The following is a 24,240-nucleotide window of genomic DNA, read 5'->3' as shown; positions in this document are numbered from 1 at the left end:
ACCTCAAAGGCCATTCAGCTTCTGACCTTAGCTTGTGGCTGCTAAGGTCTGCTCCTTCTATCTGACGTCATGGCAATGCCCCCAGCCTTATGGGGGAGTGTGATGAGCCTTGCCAGATGGGCATCGTTTGCTAAATGTCTCATCGCTGTAGGTGACGATTCAAACACTCCGTGCTCTGTGCTGCCTCTGTGTCTCTGCATATTTTCTTTCTTTCTAGTCTCAGTCCCTACTCAGAGTCCTTGACCTAGTAACACTCACCAATCTAGCTGAGCACTCCCCCCTGGGTACCAAAACTCACCTGCCTCCTGCTTGTCAACCTCCTCAGCCCTTTGGCTGGGGTTGAGTGTAGTCCGGCTTGTTCTCTGGGCCTCTCCAGCATTTTAATCCATCTCTTGTGGGATCACATCGATGACTTCCTCTCCTTTCTTCATTCTTTCCCCCTCTCCTCTTCTGTCCAGGTAGATCCTGCTGTGTGCTCTCAACACAGCATTTCTCCCCTAGGTTGTCCTTGTTTTCTTGGCCAGTCTCCTTTTCCATCTTATTAATTCCTGAAAAGGGACAAGAAAAGAAGTGGTACCTTACTTATTTCGGCATGCAGCATCTAGTGCCTCTATCTGCACACAGTAGGTTTTCAAAAACAATGTGCTAAGTGGATAAATGCATGATGGATCTTAATGGATTTTGCAAATGACATCCTGGTGAAGGGCTGGCTGAAAAGATATTCCTGGGACTGGGAAAACAACCAGAACCATTTAGTGTGATTGTAATTTTGACCTGACCTCGAGGCTGTAGACTAAGCAAATAGAAGATGAAATATCAAATATTGGATTTAGGAAATGGTAGCTTTCTCAGTGTTTAAAGTTTTAAAAATCCCATGCAATTTTACCCACACAGGGAAAAAAAAAGTGTTGCCATGAGAGAACTGTGAATTTTATCTTGTCTCCAGGGCAACAAATTGAGTAATTTTACAGAGAGGAAGAAAGAAATTGAGAGTGAATCTCACAGAGCGAATGCAATGTTCCACTCCAAAGTCATTAACAAAGCAAAACAAACTTTCCCAGAACAGAAGAGCAGGTTTGGAAACCAAAATAAAAGGACCGGAGTAGTGGATTCCCCGTGCAGAATCTTTTAGAGAAGAAGGTGGCGAAACACTGGGAATTTTAGGAGTGTTCAACTCTGTTGAGACACAACAATGCAGTCTTTCTGGTGTTTACAGCAAGGAAGAAACATCCAGTGGGAATGGGATACGTAAGCCATCTCCCAAGGCCAGTTGGGAAACGTGATCAGCCCTGCGTGGCGCGTGGAGGAGCAAGGTCACACACTTTTCCTGCAAAGGGCTGGGAGGCAAACAGCTGCTCTGCAGGCCTGCGCCTCACTCGCGCCATTGTTTTCTGGCCTGGCGTGTTCTCATTGCAGCCCCGTCAGGAGCCAATTTCAGGTCTGTTTTTCAGTGTGGATGTTTGCCTCCTGATTCTGGCGTTCTGCAACTCCGTTCGTTGTCATGGGGACAACTATTTAGACAATGCATCCAAACAGGGCCTGGTTAAGTAGGTAGAGCAGGACCTAAAGTAGTATCCACAGCACGATGTGACCACCCCCTAAGCAGACACACTGTGACCCTGCTTGGGCAGTGGCCATGGCGGGTGGTCACAGGACTTCTCCAGCCCAGCTCCGCTTATTCCTGTCTCTGTCCATCTTCTCAGAATATTGTGTCCACTTCTTCATACGTGCCTGTGTTGTGTGCCTTCACAGAAGTACCTCCGACCCTTCGGTATCAGGGTCCTCCTGCAGTGCCTGGGCTCCCCACATCTGGTTGGGATGCTTCCCACAGTGGACCATAGTGGCTGTCTCCATTTCTGTGGACTTTCATGTTTAGCACGCAGACAATGTGAACTTCTTACTGTCCATGGCACTGATTGCAAGGTGTTTAACTGCCTTAGGCAGTTCCACTTGCAGGAGTGCCCACATTTCTGAGTCTAGCGGTTAGAAGACCAGCACATCAAGTCATGGAGGAGTTGAACAGGTGCAAGCCTAGAGCCAAGGGAAGGCACATGCACCACTGGGTAAATTAGTTAGCCCCAAAAGATGCGTGCCTATAACGAGTGTGAAGCCCTTCTCAGGGTCTCATCCCTCTCAATACGTGAAATAAAGCAATCTGCAGAGATCTGGAGGTAGTTGGTCCCATTCAACAGATAACAACATCTAATAAGACAGTATTTGAGATCATTTAGCACTCCCCTGAATGATATTAGAGGCAAAAGTATTGCATGTTTAAAGGCCTTGCTATTTCCTTGAGGTACAAAAGTATTGCATGTTTAAAGGCCTTGCTATTTCCTTGAGGCACAAAAATTGGTGTTCAGAACAACACTCACCTGTCATCAAGAAAGCTAATTATACAGATGCTCCTTGATTTATAATGAGGTTATGTCCTAACAAAACCAACCATAAGTTGAAAATATCATAAATCAGAAATGCTAGTACATCTAACCTACTGAACATCACAGCGTAGCAGCCCAGGACCCTGCAGGGTTGGCTGTCCATCCTTCTGATTGCATGGCTTGCTGGGAGCTGCCGCCGTCTGGCATTGTGAAAGCCCATCATAGCTCTTATCACTATCACAGGGGAAGAGCCAAATTAAAAATTCAAGGTGTGGTTTCTCTTGAATGAGTATCACATTTTCACCATTGTGAAGTCTAAAAATTGTAATCAAACCATTATAATTTGGCGACAATCTGTATATGTGTGTTTAGCCCCACAAAAGCTGGGGCTGTACCAGGCCAAAGCTAGGAGCCAGGAGCCAGAAACTTCTTCTGGGCTTCCCACATGGGCATGTGGGACCCAAGGACCTGGGCCATCCTTCTCTGCTGTCCTACGCATATGAGCAGGGAGCTGGGTTGGAAATGGAGCAGCCAGGACTCGAACTGGCAGCCACATGGCTGGCCTCCATGCCAGCATTGCAGGCAGAGGCCCAACCCACTATGCCACAGTGCCAGCCCCTCCCTAGGGTCTTGACCCCTCCGTCTCTCTGTCCTGTGAGAGCTGGGTGAGTTTAAGGAAGAATTAGAAAAGGAGGTCGTTTGTCTTCAGTCTGGCCCAGCCCTGGCCAGTGCGGTCATTTGGGGAGTGAATCAGTAGATGGAAGATCTCTCTCTCTCTCTCACTCTCCCCTGCCCCACCCTGTCTCTCTTTTTCTCTCCCCCTTTCAAATAACTAACTAAATCTTAAAAAAAAAAAAAAAAAAGAAAGAAAAGAAAAGGAGGTTGCTTTTCCAAAGTTCATCAGAAGCAATATTAATTACGTTAGAAATGGTCATCATTCAGCGAGCTTTGACTTAGGACGTTCTAAGAAGGCCACATCTGGTATCTCAAGCACCCCCTCGATAGCCCTGTGTAGGACGATCTTCTCCCTGCTCTGTGAAACAGAGACAGCACTGAGACACTGAGCACGGTCACACAGTCACACAGGCTGTGCGTTCTGCAGCGGCACCACCCCCTGGGATGGAATGGCTGACAGCAGAATCAGGAGATGAGTAAACACAACCTCTCCCGTGGGCTGGGTGTGCTGGAATATACACCTGCCAGCCCCTGTTCAGGGCTGAGGCCGGCACACGGGACAAGCTGCAAGTGTAACTGACACCTGGGTGTCAGCCAAGCTGAGAACAGGCAGAGACTTGACTCTTCTGCTAGATGCCACATTCTTAGAGCAGTCCCTTTTTTTTTTTTTTTTTTTTTTTTGCTTTCTAGTTGGATAAAGATCGAAGGTCTCTTGATTTAGTATCACAGGTTTTAGGGACAAAGTAAGGCCTGTTAAGTAACCCAAGACCCTTTGGAGCCAATGCGTAGGACACATGGAGCAAGATGCCTTTTCAGTATTCCACAGTAACTGCTGGTGCATCCTCTCTCTAGTACATGACAGTCTCTCCTTCCCCATCTTGGTGAACATCTACCCAACAGTTGCTGAGAGGTTCAGCACACTGGCTACCCCACAGCCTAGACCTGCCGGTCACTCCACGGCTCCTATTCATAGCTGTTGCTTCTTGTTGGATGGTGCACACGCCGTGCTCACACCACAGGAAGGGGTGGTGGCGTGCGTGGGTGGAGATATGTAAGGAAGTAGGGAGAACGTTTTATTGCCTAGATAAGCAGCATGGCAGGTGGGAAGTTGCACTGACAGGGGTTCAGTCTTGGCTTGTCACTGGGTTTCTTTGGACAAGTTGCTCTACCTGTCCAAACTCCAGCTTCCTCACTTACAACGTATCACCACTGCATTACAATTTGTTGTCTTGATTAATTTAAGGTGCCAACCATAATAAAGTTCAATAAGATTAGCTTTTTCCCTCAGATACTGAAGGCTGTGTGCTTTTAAACCTAAAGAAATACCTCTGCTAGAGTGAGTTGATGTCATCTTTTTATGTATGTATGTATGTATTTATTTATTTATTTATGTTTGACAGCTATAGTTAGCAAGAGGAGAGACAGAGAGAAAAGTCTTCATGCTGTTGGTTTACCCCCCAAATGGCTGCCATGGCCAGAGCTGCGCCGATCCAAAGCCAGGAGCCAGGTGCTTCTTCCAGGTCTCCCATGCGGGTGCAGGGCCCCAGCACTTGGGCCATCCTCCACTGCCTTCCCGGGCCACAGCAGAGAGCTGGACTGGAAGAGGAGCAACTGGAACTAGAACCCAGTGCCCATGTGGGATGCTGGCACTGCAGGTGGAGGATTAATCTAGTGAGCCACAGTGCTGGCCCTGATGTCATCTTTTTTAGTGGGCTTCCTGTTTGCTTCTGCAAATCTTCTTAAACCTGAGATGTTTTGAAGAGAAGCTGGGCTTTAAGGAGAATCATGGAACAGCAAGAGCCACTGGTTAGCAGAAAAGAACTACAGTGATTTATAAAGGGGGGGGGGGAGAATGTACTAGAAAAAAATTGCATTTATCAAGTCTTGGAGGATTTTTTTTTTTTTTTTTTTGACAGGCAGAGTGGACAGTGAGAGAGAGACAGAGAGAGAAAGGTCTTCCTTTTGCCGTTGGTTCACCCTCCAATGGCCGCCGCTGCAGCCGGCGCACCGCGCTGATCCTGGCAGGAGCCAGGAGCCAGGTGCTTTTCCTGGTCTCCCATGGGGTGCAGGGCCCAAGCACCTGGGCCATCCTCCACTGCACTCCCTGGCCATAGCAGAGAGCTGGCCTGGAAGAGGGGCAACCGGGACAGAATCCGGCGCCCCAACCGGGACTAGAACCCGGTGTGCCGGCGCCGCAAGGTGGAGGATTAGCCTATTGAGCCACGGCGCCGGCTTAGTCTTGGAGGATTTTAAAAATTCTTGTTTCATGCCATCTTCCCAAGTGCAACCTCAATAACGGAAGACTTAAGCCAGAGGATTCAGTGAATGAGAAAAATAATGGCAAACCATCACCCACTAGCACAAGAGCAACAAGACAGAAGCCCCCTCTCATGTTCAGAGTCCTCTTTCAGACCAAACACTGCCCATGGCCAATGTTCCTTTAACAGATCGGCCCCAGGTGGCACAGCTAGTTAGTGGGAGATGCATGGTTTAAGTTAAAAAGGATCATTCTCATTTTCCCTGCAGATCTTCGCTTTCAAAGACGATTTTCTTGCTACCTCCTTCAGAATAGGGAGCACCTGATGTGTAAGCTGTCCCCTCTCCTGGGGGCATATGTACTCTGGAGGCAGAGCAACACTGTGAACACCAACCAGCAGACAAAATGAGCCATCCAAGTGGACTTGACAAGGGAGGAGGGCTTGCCACTGGCTAAGAAGGGTTGGAAAGTTACCCAGGGAGAGGGAGCGCACAGATTTAATTTAATATTGATTTCAGCGTCAGGAGGAGGAAATTGGCTTTGCAGCTGAGCACGCTCGTGTGCAGAAATCTCTGTGTTTTATTCTGACCAGGCTCCCCTCCTCCCGCCCTCACGGCTCTTACACTGCGGGCTTTCGGAAGGCCTGTTCATTCATTCCAAAGGCGACGCAGAGCGGCCAACAACGTGTGTTCAGACCAAAACCCTCCTGGACCGTGACCAGGAAACCCCAGATTGCAGAATCTCCTAAATAAGATGCCCTGTGTGTTAGGCTCTTCTCTAACGAATCTTTAGCATCATCTCACAAATTGCTTTAATAATAAACGGTCACTCTAGTTTGGCCTCCTTGATGAGTGCAGATTTTAGACGAACCACACGTATGATCCGACAGAATCATCTTTGATGCAGGGAGATTTTAAAACAACCAGTGTTCGTGTCTAACACTGGCTTAACTATTGCCCTGGTAGCTGTTTCTAGAACGTGCTTTCCTTTCAAACCAGGAAAAAATGACATCATTCAGGCCCTAGCTGCCTCATGTGCCATCTCTCTGTATCTGTTAGCACAAACACTCGCCCATTCATCCCTGAACTGCCCCAGCACCCCGAAACAATGTGACTGACACATAAACTGTGCCAGGCAAAGGACAGGTGGGATGGCTGAGTTGGGGCCCTGCCAGCCCTCCCATCACGGAACAAGAAAGCTCTCAGATAAACACCGTATGATTTAATTGAATCTGAGCTAGAAGATGCGGTTTGTACAGAAACTAATTATGGCAGGCTGCTTGCTATATTAGCACATAAATCTCACGCGTGTCAAGCCCTCGAGCGCCCTGCTGGTTGGTTTTGCTCTCTCTCTCTCTCTCTTCCTCCCTTCTCTGCTTCTCAGCTGCTTGCACTCAGTCTTTCTGTGTTCCCTTCCTCTCCCTCTCTTCCTTCTGGCCTATTTAGACCTTGAATGAGGATTCAATTACCATGGCCCACTGGCTGGTGTTTCGGGTTCAATAAACACCTACAGTTCTATGTATGGATGTGTGCACCTGCGTGTGTGTGCGCACATGTGTGGCTTTGTAATGGGCATGACAGTTCAGGACAGAAATAGTGTAATGAGTCATCTACAGCAGGCGGGGAGGGGGTGAGTATAAAAACGATTCTGACAAACTTGCTTCCTTCAGATAGCTTGCCCCCAGCAGCCTGGGGGAGGGGCGATGGTGATGGCAAAGGGGAAGAAGAGAGCTATGTCGGCAACCATCCTTGGGAACGCCAGGCCAAGTGAGGTACGGGCTGTGTCGTGAGACTGCAGATACAAGAGCTTTTTTTTTTTTCTGACAAGGAGATCTAGACAGGCTGAACTGTGGCTTCTTCCCTTCAAGGTTATCTTCTGTTTCACTTAAGAATAAGGATGATGACTAAGTGAACTTGTAATTGTATTTGTTTTTTGCTTAAGAGAAAGTCTGGAGATTAGTAGTCCCAGTTTATTCAATGACTGGGTTATCTTTCCAGGCTTTATCCACCCTTCATTGATACCCTTTGTTGATGGCTACTGCTTCTCATGCTTCATGGTCTTAAGGTGGCTGCCACAGTTCCAGTCATTGCACAAGCATCCTAAGCTTATGGGAAGGAGAAAAGGCAAAATATCATTTAAGTAGAGTCTAGATTTTTTTTTTTTCAGAAATATAAATCTTCCTTGAAGCTCTCAAGGAATTTTTCTTATTTCTTTTTTTAATTGTTGTTATTATTTTTTAAAGATTTATTTATTTGAAAGATTGAGTTAATGGAATGGGTTGGGGAAGAGACAGAGAGAGAGAGGTCTTCCATCTGCTGGTTCACTCCCCAAATGGCTGCAACGGACAATGTTGGGCTAGGCTGAAGCCAGGACCCAGAAGAAGCTTCTGGGTCTCCCACATGCGTGCAGGGGCCCAAGCACTTGGGCCACCCTCCACTGCTTTCCCAGGCTCATTAATAGGGAGCTGGACTGGCAGTGGAGCAGCCAGGACAAGAACCAGTGCCCATATGGGATGCCAGCGTCACAGGTGGCAGCTATACCTGCTACTCCACAATGCCGGCCCCTCTCATATTTCTCTCTGAGTCTGTTCAGGATGCTATAACAAAGTACCTCACACTGGGGAATCAATCAACAGGAAGTTCTTGCCGGGACAGGAGGCTGAGAAGGGCAAGCTCTAAAGGCTGAGTGATTAGAGGGTGTCCATTGTCTCCTTCACAGATGGCACTTTCTCCCTGTATCCTCGCAGCTGGAAATGCCAGGCACCTCTCGGGCACGAATCCTACCGAGGAGGACTTTGATCACAGGATCTAATCACTTCCCAAAACTCCCAGCTTTAGAGTTTAAAGTTTCAGTGTACACACTTTGGGGAGGGCACAAACATTGTGTCCCTAGTAGTGAGTGAGACAGCCGTGGTTACTTTCCTCATTAAAATTGCAATTCTGTGTGAACGGGAGAAGGGCACCGGAAATGGCAGTAGGGTTGGCCGACCAAGGATGATGCGCACACTGTCTCCTCATTAATTTGGGAAGGGGGATCCCCAGCTACTGAGCCACAGCCCCGCCCCTGCTCCCCACTCCCAGAACTTGCTGCTGTCATCTGTGCCCTTCTCTGCATGGGCTTTGCAGCTGGACACCACAGGAACGATCTTCCGGGTGGGGAGACGTCAGCAAGATCACTCTTAGAGAGCAGTAGCACGAGGGCTGGGTGTCTGGTGCCATGATCGCGTGGGTCCCCTGCATCCCACTTCACGGCGCTCGAGTTCCAGTCCCCATGGGCTCCCAGTGCTGGCCTCCTGCTAATGCACACCCCGGGAGGCAGCAGGTGATGATGCAAGGAGCTGGTTTCCTGCCACCCAAGTGGGAGGCTTGGATTGAGTTCCCAGCTCTCAGGAATTTGGGGAATGAACCAGCAGATGAGAGACCTCTCTGCCTCTCATATTAGAAGGAGGAGGAGGAGGGGGAGAAGTGGGGGGGGGGAGGAGAAGAGTTGGGGGAGGAGAAGAAGGAGGAGAAGGAGAAGAGCAGTGTACAATGGTTCTGATAGTTTCCCTGGAGTGCAGCTTTTCTAGTGGAAATACATGAGACAAGCAGTATTTCCTGGATGGAAATGCCCACCTCTCCTTTGGCTTCCGAATAGCACAAGCTGTGTCAAATGGTTCCAGCTGGATGGATGCAGGCAGCGGGGCCAAAACGTGAAGGGCTCCATGGGTCTCAGGGCCTAAGCATCCTTTGGTGCGGGATCCCGGAAGCCGGAGAGAGGGAAGGAATAGGCTGGAAAACTGACTCCCCGCTCTGCTGGCTCTCCCGAGGTAAAGCAACTTCAGTTTGAGTTTTGGATGTGATATTTCTTAAGGAACCACGAATCCAGATCTGAACACCTGCATTGATACCCATTCCACGGAAAGAAACAGATGAATTGAAAGCCAGCTGCTAAGCCCTTTTCTAAGGACACAACAGCATTTATATATATATATTTTTTCTTTTTTGACAGGCAGAGTAGACAGTGAGAGAGAGAGACAGAGAGAAAGGTCTTTCTTTTGCCGTTGGTTCACCCTCCAATGGCCGCTGTGGCCGGTGCACTGTGCTGATCCGATGGCAGGAGCCAGGTACTTATCCTGGTCTCCCATGGGGTGCAGGGCCCAAGCACTTGGGCCATCCTCCACTGCACTCCCTGGCCACAGCAGAGAGCTGGCCTGGAAGAGGGGCAACCGGGACAGAATCTGGCGCCCCGACCAGGACTAGAACCCGGTGTGCCGGCGCCGCAAGGCAGAGGATTAGCCTAGTGAGCTGTGGTGCCGGCAGCATTTTTATATTTTAATGGGAGTTCACCAGAACCTGTGAAGTGGGACACAGGATGGGGGTGTACAGGTGTGTGACAACCGTGCTCCGAGAAGACAAACTGCTCTGCATCGTTCCCTCGCCCTTCTGTTACTGTTTTGCCGACTGTGGATCTCGCCCATAATATACAAAACTGAGTATTACAAAAAGGACTTGTTCTCCCATTAGGTGAAGGATGAGAACCCCCAAAAATGAGCCAGAAAATTTAGTTTGAGGGCTGACTGGCCTGGGACCACCTCACCGCATATGAGGACTAGCATGTGGATGGTTTTAAAGAGCAGGCAGAGAGGCAATTGTTTGCTGACCCTGATTAAAAATGAATTAACCATTGTAAAAGGGATTCTCTCATACCTGATTCCATGTTACACAAAAGCCTCCGATGGAATCAGGAGATAGGAGATTTAAAATGTTATCCCGGCCTGCGCCGCGGCTCACTAGGCTAATCCTCCACCTGTGGCGCCGGCACACTGGGTTCTGGTCCCGGTCGGGGCGCCGGATTCTGTCCCGGTTGCCCCTCTTCCAGGCCAGCTCTCTGCTGTGGCCAGGGAGTGCAGTGGAGGATGGCCCAAGTGCTTGGGCCCTGCACCCGCATGGGAGACCAGGAGAAGCACCTGGCTCCTGTCATCGGATCAGCGCGGTGCGCTGGCCGCAGCGTGGCGGCCACTGGAGGGTGAACCAACAGCAAAAGGGAGGACCTTTCTCTCTCTCTCTCTCACTGTCCACTCTGCCTGTCAAAAAAATTAAAAAAAAAAAATAAATGTTATCCCAATTTTATAGAAAAACCAGGGCTCAGCAGTGACTTGTGGTGGGAATAGGAACCTGACCGTCTTTGGAATGTCACTCCCCACACTAGAGGATCGTTCCAGCGATTGAGGGAACTTCCCTTAACCTTCCAGAAGATGGAAGATGGGGGGACTCCTGCATTCACATTGCATCAGGAAGGTGTTGTGCAGCCACTTTGTGTCACCAGCTGCTGTACCCACAGGATCTCGGTTGTTGTTAGATACAGCTGGGCTGAATATGGAATTTGGTGACTTTACTAGGAGTGCTAGAGTATGGCCATATTCCAGAATCCTAACAATGGAATCTGAATATTCAGAGAGACGTTGGAGCTTTCCCTGGCTGTTGATCACAAGTGAAGAAGGTGAGACTCAGAGAGGCTGGCTCACTGATGGAAGGCCACGGAGCCAGTACAGAGCAGGCACGGGAGCTCACATCTATGTTCAGGTGCCGGACCCAATGAGCTCTTCACTCTTCTTCACTGCCTAGCCATTTGATATCTTTCTGCTGGTTGTCATCCGTGGGTCAAAACAGGGATTAAAAGGAGGCAGTACAATGGTGGTTAAGGGCACAAGACCCAATCTTGCATCCCTCCTTGGTGGTAAGGTGGCAGTGCACCATGCACATTCGAGGCAGGAAGATGGGGAATGGCAGGGTTGCACCAGTCAAGACCATCTCTCGTTCTCAAGAGACCAGAATGTGTGCTAGGAGCTGCACGCAGGTGTCTTCTGCTTACCCTCGATGGGCCCCAATGGGGTGATCTGCCCTTGCTTAGTTGCGAGGGGAAGTGGGCCACCCAGCTCTGTCCTCTGTGGTGGGAAACAACAGGCAGAAGGAAGGAGAGCTGACTTAGGGAGTCTGTCAACAGTGCCTGCTGCGGGTCACACCCTGAATTTCAGGGAGTGGGAGGAAGGGAGGCGGGCCCTGGCACAGGTCCGGCACAGCCCACATGTTGCAGCAGGTAGGGCAGAGAAGCAGGACAGCAGCCAGAGGAGAGAGGCTTGAGTTCTTACCAGCCTGCTGGGACGCTCTTCCACCTGACGGCTCTACCTGCATTCCCTGGGACCGTGGTAGAGTAACAGCAATGGGTTTTGTCTGAGAGCAACTCAGGGCTTAGGGAAACACAAAGTGAGGTCACAGTTACTGAAAGCACTTGGATGAAATACAAAAACTTTCCTAAAAATCACTAACACCTAAATGTCACCTAGGGTGTTAACTACTTGTTAAGAACCAGGTGAAACTGGTTCAAGTCTCCATTTCTGGGCACTCCCAAGGCTGTGTCTAGGAGGTCTTCTCCTATGACAGTTTGTGTTCTCACCGTCAGATCTTGCTCACAGCTCCATTCTAGATACATTCGTTCCACCGGACAACCACATCACAGCCCGTGGGAGATGCCCCTGGTTTTCCTCCACTGACCTAGACATGGATCCCAGGGTCTTGCTTTTCTTTCCACCAACATCCCCACACTCCAAGGGTGCACATTATACAAGATGTGAGTCTAGGGCCAGCCCCACTGACACCAAAGCCAGAGAACATTCAGTGGAAGAAAACACACTGGACACACTATTGTTCTTATAGTAGTTTAGTTGGAATTATTTCTTTCCCTTGCATTTTCCCCTTCTGGGCAGGCTGAGTCTGCTTTACAAAGATTGTGCCATTGTTTTTATGATGCTGGGTTCCCAGGGCTGGGTAGATTTTAGTAAATTTGTTAAATGAGAGTAGGGCAGACAGTCTTGAGTCAGGAAACAACCACTCAACTGTGTGAGAAAGTTTGAGGAATAGGAAGTAAAACAACCTCTTTGGATTAATTTGGGTTTCAAAAGGCATTTTATTCCTAGGCCTTTCACTTTCTCATGTGAAATTTTTTCTTATTGTATATTGCTGGAGGGAAGAGTTTTAGGGTGGGACTCCAGTCACCTCCTGTGGGGTCAGTTGGATTTTGCTATAAATATGAGGTCACTTTAAAGAGTTCATGGAAAATAGAATTAAAAGATAAGTTTATTTTGGCACAAACATTTTTTGAAATCCACACACATGTGGAGTCTTCATAGGATTCAAAGAAAATGGACATTATGCATAGATTTGTTCAAGACTCTGCTTCAAAATCAACTTATCTTTTAATTCTTTTTTTTCCATGAACTTTTTGAAGTACCCTTATATACTACAGTTACATACAAAAAGCATGTGGATAAACAGAATTAGAAGACAGTACACGTTTCCAAACTTTTTGAACACTGCTTGTATGTATCCAGGTACTAGTAGATGTAAATATTTGCCTGCAGCCTAACTTATCTCTCTCTACCACCACACACACTTAGCAGGATTCTTTGCAGACTGTGTGTGCTGCATTCCTGAGGTTGCCTTGGAGAAAGAAGCTCCAGGATTTCAGGCCATAAATAAGGACAGTGCATGTCCCCACCCCTCCCCCTCCCGCCCCCCCCCCCCCAAGGACATCCTCTGAGTCTTAAACATGCTCATATACAGATGATGGCTCGGTTTCCTTCTGTGAAGAATTTCAGTGTCTATATGCAGCTTGTTCAAAGCCTTGAAAACTCTCTGAAGGGCAATTTTCAGGCAGAGTGGAGGAAACGCTGCCTGGCGAAGGCCTCAGGAGGTCTGGCTATGATTTGGGAGGGTGCGGTGATCACACTGAGTGCTAAGATCATTTCACTGTGGATAGACTACAGAAAACGTCTTTCTAGGACAACAATGGCCAAGAAGCCACGTGTGTCAGACTGCTCTGGCCGATGGGTCAGATTACTCAATAGATCTGTCGCTCTTCACTTGAGTGCCTAATAGTTTTCAGTTGTATTTTTTTTTTTTCTTTTTAGTGGGGAGAAGGCTGAGGAGAATAGCTGGGAGGAACTTAAGTACTTTCATATGTGTTAATATTTCTTCGTTCTGAGCTGTAATGTGAGATCCCCTCTCCAAGGCAGAAGCAATAGTTTAGGTTTGATAGCTCCTCATCCTGCAGGTAGCAGATGGTGAGAAAGAGAAATCAAGTTGGGTCAGGAGGAAATTGCAAAACAATTCCTTCAATATGTTCATTACCAAGTGTGAAAAGTCAAGTTGATTTCTTAAGAGTTACTTGCTTTGTGTGATCTTCTTGAAGGGTGTGCTGAAGGAACACTTTATTCAAATAATGCATCCAAATAATTTCTACCAGTCAATGATGAAAAACAGATTTGCATGACACTCTTCTTTTAAAAGGAAGACCATTCCCACCACACCAATTCCATCTTATAGATGAAGAAACTGAGCTTTAAGAAGTCATTTGTCTACATGAAATACATTTTTATATTAATAAAAAGTTTAAAAAAGACATTTGTCTAAATAACAGCTGAGAAGCATCTACTTGACATTAAGACTAGACCTTGTGCCCAGTGCTATTCTCCCGCCTCAGTGGTTGGGGTTGGAGGCCTATGAGGGTGGGTGACGTGGCCAGGCTGATCATCTCACTGGGGTTTGAGACAGCTTTAGCCAAATCATTATAGCAATAGAATGGATGTTCTTACACCCCTATCTTTCCAGACAAATTTCTCCCCATTGTGGTCCAACCACATTGAATTGTTTACAACTCTCCAAACATGACATTTTCTTTCCTGTTTGCTTGCCTTTGCCTAGTCACTTTGTCTGGAATTCCCTTCCTCAGTTTCTCTTCTGGGTCAGCCCCTACTCACTCTTCAAAACCCTTCACCCTGTCTGGGAAACCTTCACCAGTGCCTAAGTCACATTATGATCTCTCTGCCAGAGCCCCATAGAGCCCATCACCCCCAGCATTGCCAATATCTGGTTCATCATCTGCACTCCACCATATCCTGATGTGCAGCTTAAGGACCATGACCCAGGCCTTTCCGTTTCTATAGACTTGTGCCTCAACCATGCCGGGCACTTAAAATGTTTGTTTTATAATTTGATTACTCAATCCCTCCATTCTCACACCACATAACAGTGCCCACAGAAACCCTTCTTAAGTCACTCTCCTTCTGCTTAAACCTCTTGAGGGAGCTCCCTTAAGCTGCTGAGTGTACACAGGGAGAGCTGAGCCAGCCACAATTTGATGTCCAGATTCTACCACTTCTTGACACTCAACGTTTCCCACACCCTTCCCTCTCTCCATCACATTGGATCTGCACAACAGTGCCATGAAGTGTTGATAGGTATTAATATCCACACTTCACATGTGAGAAACTGAGACAAAGAGAGATTATATACTTGGTTCAAGGTCAAAGAACTGCCCCAAAAGACAAAGCCAGTGTTGGAACTTGGTCCATTGAGGGCCAAAGGTAGTGCTCTTGACCACTGAATTGTGTTGTCTTTTAATATGTTTGACATAGCATTGTTTTGGTGGTATGGTAACAGCAGAGTATACAGAAGGTTGGGTAGGGGTGGCCCAGCCTAGGCTAAATATTTAAGATGGCTAAATGGTTCGGACGGGTGCCTCCAGTAATGTATGTTCAGGTAACCTATTTGGAAAAGCAGCAGGGGCCTCCCAGAACAAGGGGATCCGCAGTGTCTACAACCAGTGGTATCACTCTTGCAGACCAGGTGTGATGGGCTGCACGTGTGCACGCGCACACACACACAGCCCATCCTTAGGTCAGGCAAATGTCAAGGGATAGAGTCATGTGGAGGGGCCTGGTAAGAAGCAGCACAGCTGACTCCCAAACAACTGCAGTAAAAACAAGCCCCAGGGGGCCAAATGCTCCTGTGCTTTGTGTGCTCAGAGTTCTGGGCAGGAGTTTGGTGTGGGAGGCAAGAGACTTCCAGCTGTTCCATGTCAGCCCTGGGCAATGGTCAGAGCCTGGGATTTGTCTGGGCCTTGCAATCCTGGAGGGTTTTGCTGCTCGCTGCAGACCAAAGAGCTGCCAGGAGGCCCCAGAAAATTCTTGAGAACAAAGAGGCAATAAACACACGCTGAAACCTTTTACGAATTGGCTCTGTCCCAAAGCAAAATGAGAAGTGAATTGCTGGGGTAAGCCTGTGTGTGTGTGTGTGTGTGGGAAAGAAAAACCCTATTTTATATGGGAATGTTCAGTTTGGATCACTAAAAGTTGTGGTTAAATGAATGTAACAAATTTAATTTCTACAGATGGGTCCCTTGAAAAAATTGATCTGATAGAATGTGAAATCTTGATACCTTAAGCTTCCACAAGTAATAACTCAGTGCTCAGTCACACTGAGAAGGTAGTTCTTAAAATTTCTATTTTTTTATTTAAGAGAAGGATACGCAGAGAAAGAGAGCTCTCATTAGCCAGTCTACTTCCCAAATGCCTGCTGAGGCTAGGACTGAGATGGGGCTGGAGCAGGGAGCTGAAGACTCAACCACGTCGCCTAGAGTGGGTGGAAGGAACCTGAGCCATTGCTGCTGCCTTCCCAGATCTGCATCAGCAGGAAGCTGGGGTCAGGAACTGGGAATTAAACCCGGGTACTTCAGTGTGGGACGTGGGCCTCTTACCTGCAGTGCTAGCTACTCACTGAGACAATGTGTTTTTTGAATAGGGAAGATGACCATCACCATGACCATTACCATCTCAGCACCATCTTTGTCATGATCTGTTATGAAGCACCATTTATGGACTAGGAAACTGCTGGAAGCTTACAGATATTATCGTTTTATTCTTTTATTTTTTTAAAGATTTATTTATTTTATTTGAAAGTCAGAGTTGCACAGAGAGAAGGAGAGGCAGAGAGAGAGAGAGAGAGAGAGAGAGAGAGGTCTTCCATCCAATGGTTCAATCCCCAGGTGACTGCAATGGCCAGAGCTGCGCCAATCTGAAGCCAGGAGCCAGGAGCCTCCTCCAGGTCTCCTACGCAGGTGCAGGGGCCCAAGGACTTGGGTCATCTTCCACTGCTTTCCCAGGCCATAGCAGAGAGCAGGATTGGACGAGGAGCAACTGGGACTAGAACCGACGCCCTTATGGGGTACCGGCGCTTCAGGCCAGGGCGTTAACCCGCTGCACCATGGCGCCAGCCTCTACAGATATTATCCACAATTTTCATAACCACATGGTTGGGTTGCTATCCTTATCCCCATTTTCCAGAGGAAGAATTTGCTGTTCAGATGGCCTACACTAGTTGTTAGGGACCACACTTTTGGAATTTGAATTTAAGTCTTTCATACTACAGAATCCATGCTATTTCTTCTGCTCTGTGTGCAAATATTTGTTGCTACTACTGCAATGCCCTAGGCTAGATCAATATTCAACAGTAGGATGTGGAAAATCACTGTTTTCTCAATGTATTGCCTTTTAATCAAGAAATTCAGGTGGGTGTGCTTTTTTATCCAAACTTGATCCAGGAGCCATTTCTGGTTTTTAACTAATTCTTAATTTCTCTTTTTGGTAAATATGATGCCACATGCCCTTATCCCATATTTCATGACTTGGTGAATTATTTCCACATTTTGGATACAAGATATTCACATATTTTGATAGTTGTTGCTGTGTTTTTTAAATTGGGATCAGAGTGTCACACTTTGTTTTTAATTGAGCTGAAGTCTTTGGGTGGGGGGCGGGCCTTATCCGTGACCTGGCATGAATGTTAGAGATGGTAGGATTCCCAGTCTGAGGAGGTTGGCTTGGCCAGCTCACCATCCAGAAATGTATTCTTTTCCTGTGAAGAGGCTTGCTACCAGGGATTCCTCAGGCTTCCTAGGAGGTTGCATAGCCCACTGTAGGAAGAGGACCAACCTGGAAAATTGTCCAAGTATAATACAGCTCTGTTGGTATCACAGGCGAGTTTGAATATCAAAATTGCACTTCATATAAAATAGTGGGAATAAAACCAAGCCCCTTACCTACATCTGACCTCTTACTGAAGGGAATCAAACCATTCAACAAGCAAACAACAACTACAGCCAAAAAGTCTGGGCTTTTCTAATATGATCATCTGAGTGAAATAACTTTAGGTGTATCTGTTCAATTTCTGAATATCTGCCATCCCTCTCTGAGGATGTAGAAAGAGTGCAATTGTTATGAGACTCCAAAATAGCTAACATTGGCTAGCACCATTTTAAAGATATTGCCATCGTCAAGCTAACACTCATGCAATGATTTTGCATCATTTTCAAGATGAGGAAACTGGGTACAGAGAAGGTAAATGACTTGCTCAGACTGTAATACTAGATTGTTTTTTGTCTCTGTTGTTCATACTTGGTCCATTTATTCTTTCAATAAGTACTGATTGGCTATGTTTCGACATTGTTCTAGGCACTGAGGGGTACAGTGGTGAGCAAGCCTATCACAGGCCCTGTGCCCGTGCAGCTTACTCTTGGGTGGAGGAAGGGGACTCCCAAACTGCAAATGACATGTTGAGCACGACATCAATATTTCCAGAAGCACCTGGCTGGAAAATTCACACCACTGAAATGGTGGGAAAGGTGGTGTTTGTTTTAGTAAATTGATTTTACACTATGAGCACATAGTAATGGATGTTGAAGCTTGCCCCCTTGCTACACCTCATGTGCATATGCATGAGAGGGTGTTTTAAGAGGATGAGACAATAGGTACCTTGCTAATTAAAACTTGTTCTACCTACCAGAGCAAAAATCACTTGAGTTTTAATCAGAAGGATAGGCAGAACTCAGAGGGAAGCAGGCCTGAGTCCAGCTCTCAGTGTGGACCCCTTGACTTAGGCTTTCTGCGCACACCGCAGGCAGCTTTGCATCTCCTGGATGTGTGTTGATTTGGTTTGTGCTGCATTCAGTGGAGGATGGGAACAGGGGGGAGAATCTCTCTCTAGGCGCCATTGGCCTCTCTCCCTTTGCTGTACTCCCAGTGCTTCTTGCAATCCTAGCAACAAAGAATACACATGGGCTTCTTTTCTTATTCCCAGATCCTTAAAGAGCAGGCTTATTTAAATGCTTGCCAAATGTCCAAAAGATAAAGTGAACAGATCCCAAGACCAACATTCATCATAATGAGTCTTAGGTATTGACCCTAAGAGTAAGTATTTGGAGCCATAGTCAAGTGTTCAGGGTCTTTGGGTTCCATGTCTTAGTCTTGAAAATGAGAAGGCAAGCTGTCAGGTCCCCTCACACTCAAACCACTGCAGATGGTCTCTCTTCCAGAAATTCTTCTAACAAAATATCCTGATAGCTTATATCTTACATTGTACCTCTGCCTCATAGTGAACCCTATGGAAAACCTACACGGAACCACCTCTGATTCTAGAGAGTGCTAAGGGGAAGAAACTCCTTTTCAGGAAAGAGAAAAATTATTATTGCTGTCATTATGATTCTTGTTCCTTTCTTGGGCACGGAGAATATTCCAGGCATTGAGTTGAGTGCTTTATATGTGTTATTTCTGTGAATACTTCAACAATACTATGCTTTGGCCCTTTCGTTTTTCTCATTTTTATGAGCAAGAAAACCAAGACTCAGAAAGGTTAGTTAATTTACTCAGACCCACAAGCTAATAAGTAATTGAGTCAGGAATCAAAACCAGGTCTTTGTGGTTTCTAAATCTTTGTTTTAGAAAAGGTAAATGTCAAATAGTTATTCACCTTGAACCCAAATGGTGTGTGCGGGTGTGGTGTGTGCACAAGCAGGTATAAGCAGCTGTTGCTCTCTTAGGGTAAAAGGATCTCTTTTCCCTTTGATTTGCCTCAAGTCTGCAGTGGGAGGGTCTGATCATCCCCTGGAGGATGTCGGCCTCTGGCAAGGATCCACAGATGACAAAGCCCCTTACCTTTCTCTGAAGGGAGGAGAGAACTTCCACTTTGTTATATCCCAGTCTAAATAATGACGGAGTTTGCACACCCAAAAGGCTTCTATAGCCGTGGCAGCTCATGACAAGAGCCTCGGGTGATCACTGACGTCATAAATAAGAGTGTCAATTGTTAAATCAATAACAGAAATCACTGTGCACTTGCTCCCCATCTGTCCTTAGTGAGTTGTACTATGAGAATTAATGGTAAAACTTGTCTTCAAACAGTACTTTATACTTTGTGTGTCTGTGTGGGTGCAAACTGTTGACATCTTTACTTAGTATAGAGTTGATTTTCTGTATATAAAGATAATTAGAAATGAATCTTAATGAAGAATGGGACGGGAGAGGGAGTAGGAGGTGGGACGGGAGTAGGGGTAGGAGGGCAAAAAAGGGCAAAAGCTGTACCTATGAAATTTATATTTATTAAATGAAAGCTTTCTAAAAATAAATAGAAAATAATAGAGAAGAGATGGTAATACTGATAATAAAAAAAGAAACAAAGCCTCTAGCATGAGCCCTGCATAAGCCAAGCCAAGGTACAAGGGTCACTAGATGCTTTACACAAAGGCAGACGAACACGAAGGGCAAGTGGGAATCCTAACTGGCTGACGTTTCCAGCACTAAGAGCCGTGGGAGTCAGCGGCATCAGTGATCTGTATGTAAGAACCTAAAATGATTGCTAGAGGGAAAACTGGGATTGTTAAAACTTTTCTGACCATTAATTCCCATGGCTAAAATGCCTTTTCATAAAATAAACAATTTCACACAACCCTTCAGTCTCAGGTTTGCAACCATTTCAGCTCAGTGGAGGGAGCACAGTCAGGCATCCATAACAAATTTGTCTTGCTTTCTGTCCATACTAACAAAGCTGCCATTGATGGAGACCAGGGGCGTTTACAACACAGAGCACATCCACCAGCATGGGAAAGTTAGTCAGATGATATCTGCTTTGAGAAATGGGCTCTGTGTATGGACACATTGACTGGTCTCCTTAGCACACTCCCAGGACTTCATCACAACCCACACTCCCTACCCCACGCAGAGACACCTGCACAGGATTCACACATTCAAAATAGCTTCTGCTGGTTGGACAATTATTTCCTGACAATGCATTTGTTATGCTGTTGCCTGCCAAAAGTCACCATAAGCCAAAGAATTGATGTACTTGTCATAGTTTGGTGGCTGGAACACCCGGATGAAGAAGACTCAATGCACTCAAGGAGGCTAACTGTACTATGTTTGTGACACATGGAGACCCAAGCCTGCATGACAGCCAGCCATTCACTATTGACAAACACAGCTAGTGTCATTGGAAAGCTTCTGCAGGCCTACTTACTAATTGAGATCATATTATACACTGTTTACTTGGGTTTTAAACAAACTCTTACTTATCCCTGCTGCTGATGCACAAAACCATTTCTGATCCCTCATTTCTGATCCCCTCTCCTCTATCTCTGCTGATCTAGGTGCAAACCCCAACAAGCCTTTGCAGTCCCTCTGAATCTCGTGCTCTGAGTGTAGGATCTGAAAGCTTGCTTTCCTATTTTAATAGACAGAGGCATCAAGGCCTTGAGCACCTGATCAAGGTCACAGTGACGAAGACTAGAAACTAGCTGTCATGAGTCTTGGTCTTAGGATCATTTCACGTATTCATTCAACATTTGGCAAGGATTCAAATAAGCCAGTTCTGGGAAGGCCAATGGACTTATCAGTTAAAACGTTGTTTAGGGCGCCCACAAGTCACTTTGGCTTTCAACTCAGTTCCTGGTTCTGGCTCCTGATGCCAGGTTCCTGCTAATGCAGAGCCTGAGAGGCAGTAGTGATAGCTCAAGTAATTTGTTTCTTGCCACTCACTTGGGAGACCTAGGTTGCATTCCTGGCCCCCAGCTTTAGCCCACTCCCTCTTGCAGGCGTCTGAGGAGTGAACCAGTGGATGGGAACTCTCTGTCTCTGACTCTTAAATACATAAATAAATACATTTAAAAGAAATGAATAAAACCAATTCTTTGAAGAGTTGGGAATTGGGAGATGAGAGGGGTCTCTCTGCTCTCAGGAGTCCATGGTCTTTTTTTTTTTGACAGGCAGAGTGGACCGTGAGAGAGAGACAGAGAGAAAGGTCTTCCTTTGCCGTTGGTTCACCCCGCAATGGCCGCTGCAGCTGGTGCGCTGCGACCGGCACACGGTCAGTGCACTGTGCTGATCCGAAGCCAGGAGCCAGGTACTTATCCTGGTCTCCCATGTGGGTGCAGGGCCCAAGGACTTGGGCCATCCTCCACTGCACTCCCGGGCCACAGCAGAGAGCTGGCCTGGAAGAGGGGCAACTGGGACAGAATCCGGCGCCCCGACCGGGACTAGAACCCGGAGTGCTGGCGCCGCAGGCAGAGGATTAGCCCATTGAGCCACAGCGTCGGCCTAGAAGTCCATGGTCTTCACTACAGTTTGCAAGAAGCACCAGAAGGTAATGCTAAAGAGAAAGAGGCCTTTGGATACTTAGAGATTTCCCTGCCTCCGCCTTCCAGTTCCCATCCTTCAGTGAATGCAGCACAAACCAAATTAGCACAGATTTCACTCAACAAAACCACCAGAAAACAAGGTCAAAGTGACCTAGCTCGCAAGAATCAACACAACTGCTTTCTTATCTCGTCTGAGAGCTGAGAGCCAGGCTGAAGGGCGGCCCCAAGTGACCATCTGTGGGACTCCTGGCTGTGCCCTGCCTCCCACCCCAGCGCAGCCTTGGATGAATCACACACCAGAGAACAACGGGGCCATTTCTCAGGAGTCATTTGTCAAGTTGACATCCCTACTCAGCTCTACTTAGGGCTTTCTAAAGACACTTCCCCCCACCTCCCTGCTGCAGGAAGCACCTGCGTGGCTGTTGAGTTGTGGTTTTTCTCAACAGCACTTTGATATCCCTTAAGGCCATCAATTACGCGCTGTGGCTGCCAGCAGGGACTTTGGCTGAGGCAAACATAGGGAGGCTTAGAGAATCAGATAAAGAGGCAGAGGATGGTGAGTTCCCCCAGGAGGTGACACCAGACCCTATGTGGAGATGGGCTTCTCATTGATTTCTGTGGGGGCAAAGGGTCCTCCAGGCAAGGACAGTCTGAGTCTTTGATTAGCAAGATGGGCAGCATAACTGAGATGTGCCCACAAGGCCAGGACTCCCTCCTGGAGCTGAGCTGTGCCCTTTGCCAATGACTTAGAGGAAAAGCAGACCCATCAGATGAGTGTGACTGAAGCAAATCTCATCGTCAGCCTCAGGTAAGTGACTTAAGAGACAGCGAAGTTGGAAAGGAATCAGAGGAGAAAAATAGAAATAACTAGCAGAGTTGGTGAAATGGACCTCTGAAAGCAGTTAGGGGAATTAGAGTTGTTGAGTCTAAGGGAGGCAGGGGGTAAACTAAGAACCAGGTTTGATTACAGGGAGAGTAATTGTGGTCATTTCCACTGAAAATATAATGGGGGTTAGTGATGCTTAAACCGCTGCCTGAGGATTTTACTCAAAGTATGCCGACCTGTCTGGGTTATTGTAGTGTTATTCTTGAGGTGGGCCTCCTTCCTTGGAGATTTGCATGAATGAAAATGACATCCTCCCAGCTGGAACAGTTTGGGAAAAGTCTTTTTTGTTGTTATTTAAACTTATTTAAATATATATATATATATATATATATACACACACACATATATACATACATACATACATGTACAAAACAGAGAGATACAGACAGCAGCCAGAACAGATAGAGCAAGCTCCTATCCACTGGTTCACTCTCCGCATGGCTGCAGTAGTGAAAGCCAACAGCCAAGAAGTCAATCCAGGCCTCCACCATGGTTGCAGAAACTGTACTTAAGTGGCCAGCGCCGCGGTTCAATAGGCTAATCCTCTGCCTGCAGTGCTGGCACACCAGATTCTAGTCCTGGTTGGGGCGCCAGATTCTGTCCCGGTTGCCCCTCTTCCAGGCCAGCTCTCTGCTGTGGCCCGGGAGTGCAGTGGAGGATGGCCCAAGTCCTTGGGCCCTGCGCCCACATGGGAGACCAGGAGAAGCACCTGGCTCTTGGTTTCGGATCAGCGTGATACACCAGCCGCAGCGGCCATTGGAGGGTGAACCAACGGCAAAGGAAGACCTTTCTCTCTGTCTCTCTCTCTCTCACTGTCCACTCTGCCTGACCAAAAAAAAAAAAAAAAAAGAAAAAAGAAAAGAAAAGAAACTGTGCTTAAGCCATCAGTGTTGTCTCATAGAGTCTGTATTAACAGAAATCTGAAATCAGGAACTGGGAACTGGGCCTGGGGTTCAAACCCAGATACTGTGATGTGAGATGGAGGTATCTTAATTGATGTTTTAACTGCTAGGCCAAACAGCTAGCCCCTAGAGAAAGTCTTCTTTTAAATTAATTTATTTATTTGAAGGGCAGAGTTACAGAAAGAGAGAGAGAGAGACAGAGATCTTCCATCCTCTGGTTCACTCCCCAAATGGCAGCAATGGCTAGAGCTGGGCCAATCAAAAGCCAGGAGCTGGCAATCTCTTCCAGCTCTCCCACGTGAGTGCAGGGGCCCAAGCACTTGGGCCATCTTCCACTGCTTTCCCAGGCTCATTAGCAGGGAGCTGTATTGGAAGTAGAACAGCCAAGACTTGAAACAGTGCCCACATGGGATGTCAGTGCCGCAGGTGGCAACTTTACCCGCTGCACCACATGCCGACTTCCCCTAGGGAAAGTCTTAATGGCTCTTAGGTGGCTCCTCTTCACTTACTCTTCCCAACATCCCACACTGACTCTTGCATCTGAATCAGTTTGGTAGCCCCCTCCTTGGAATCAAGTCGTTCTAGCTCTGCATCTTCCAGTGCATTCTCATATTGAGGTCCTACTTTCCTATCTTAAATTCAGCTTGGGTTTGGCAACACCCTTTTCAAAATATATTGATGTTCATTCACTCAACAAATATTGAGCAATGATTACGTGCCTTCCACTATGCTAAGCCTCATGCATACAATGTGGCACGTGATGCAGGAGAGCTCAAGGAGTTCCCTGTCTTTCTGTTCTTATTTTGGAATCTTCCAAAGCTCCTATCATTTGGTTTTAATATCTCCTATATGTCTTGACTG

At 47.0% G+C, this 24,240-nt stretch overlaps 1 long non-coding RNA gene across 1 annotated transcript in view; it reads right to left on the bottom strand.

The window, feature by feature from the left end:
• The window catches only part of LOC138843794 (uncharacterized), a 159,010-nt gene that overhangs the window by 5,302 nt on the left and 129,468 nt on the right, over positions 1–24,240 (bottom strand). The window contains exon 2 of the long non-coding RNA XR_011378788.1: positions 299–548. This is a non-coding gene — a long non-coding RNA (uncharacterized lncRNA). The remainder of the gene's footprint in view (positions 1–298; positions 549–24,240) is intronic.

Source organism: Oryctolagus cuniculus, chromosome 9, assembly GCF_964237555.1.
Source record: "Oryctolagus cuniculus chromosome 9, mOryCun1.1, whole genome shotgun sequence".
Taxonomy (NCBI): Eukaryota; Metazoa; Chordata; class Mammalia; order Lagomorpha; family Leporidae; genus Oryctolagus; species Oryctolagus cuniculus.
This window is presented reverse-complemented; position numbering and strand designations above follow the sequence as displayed.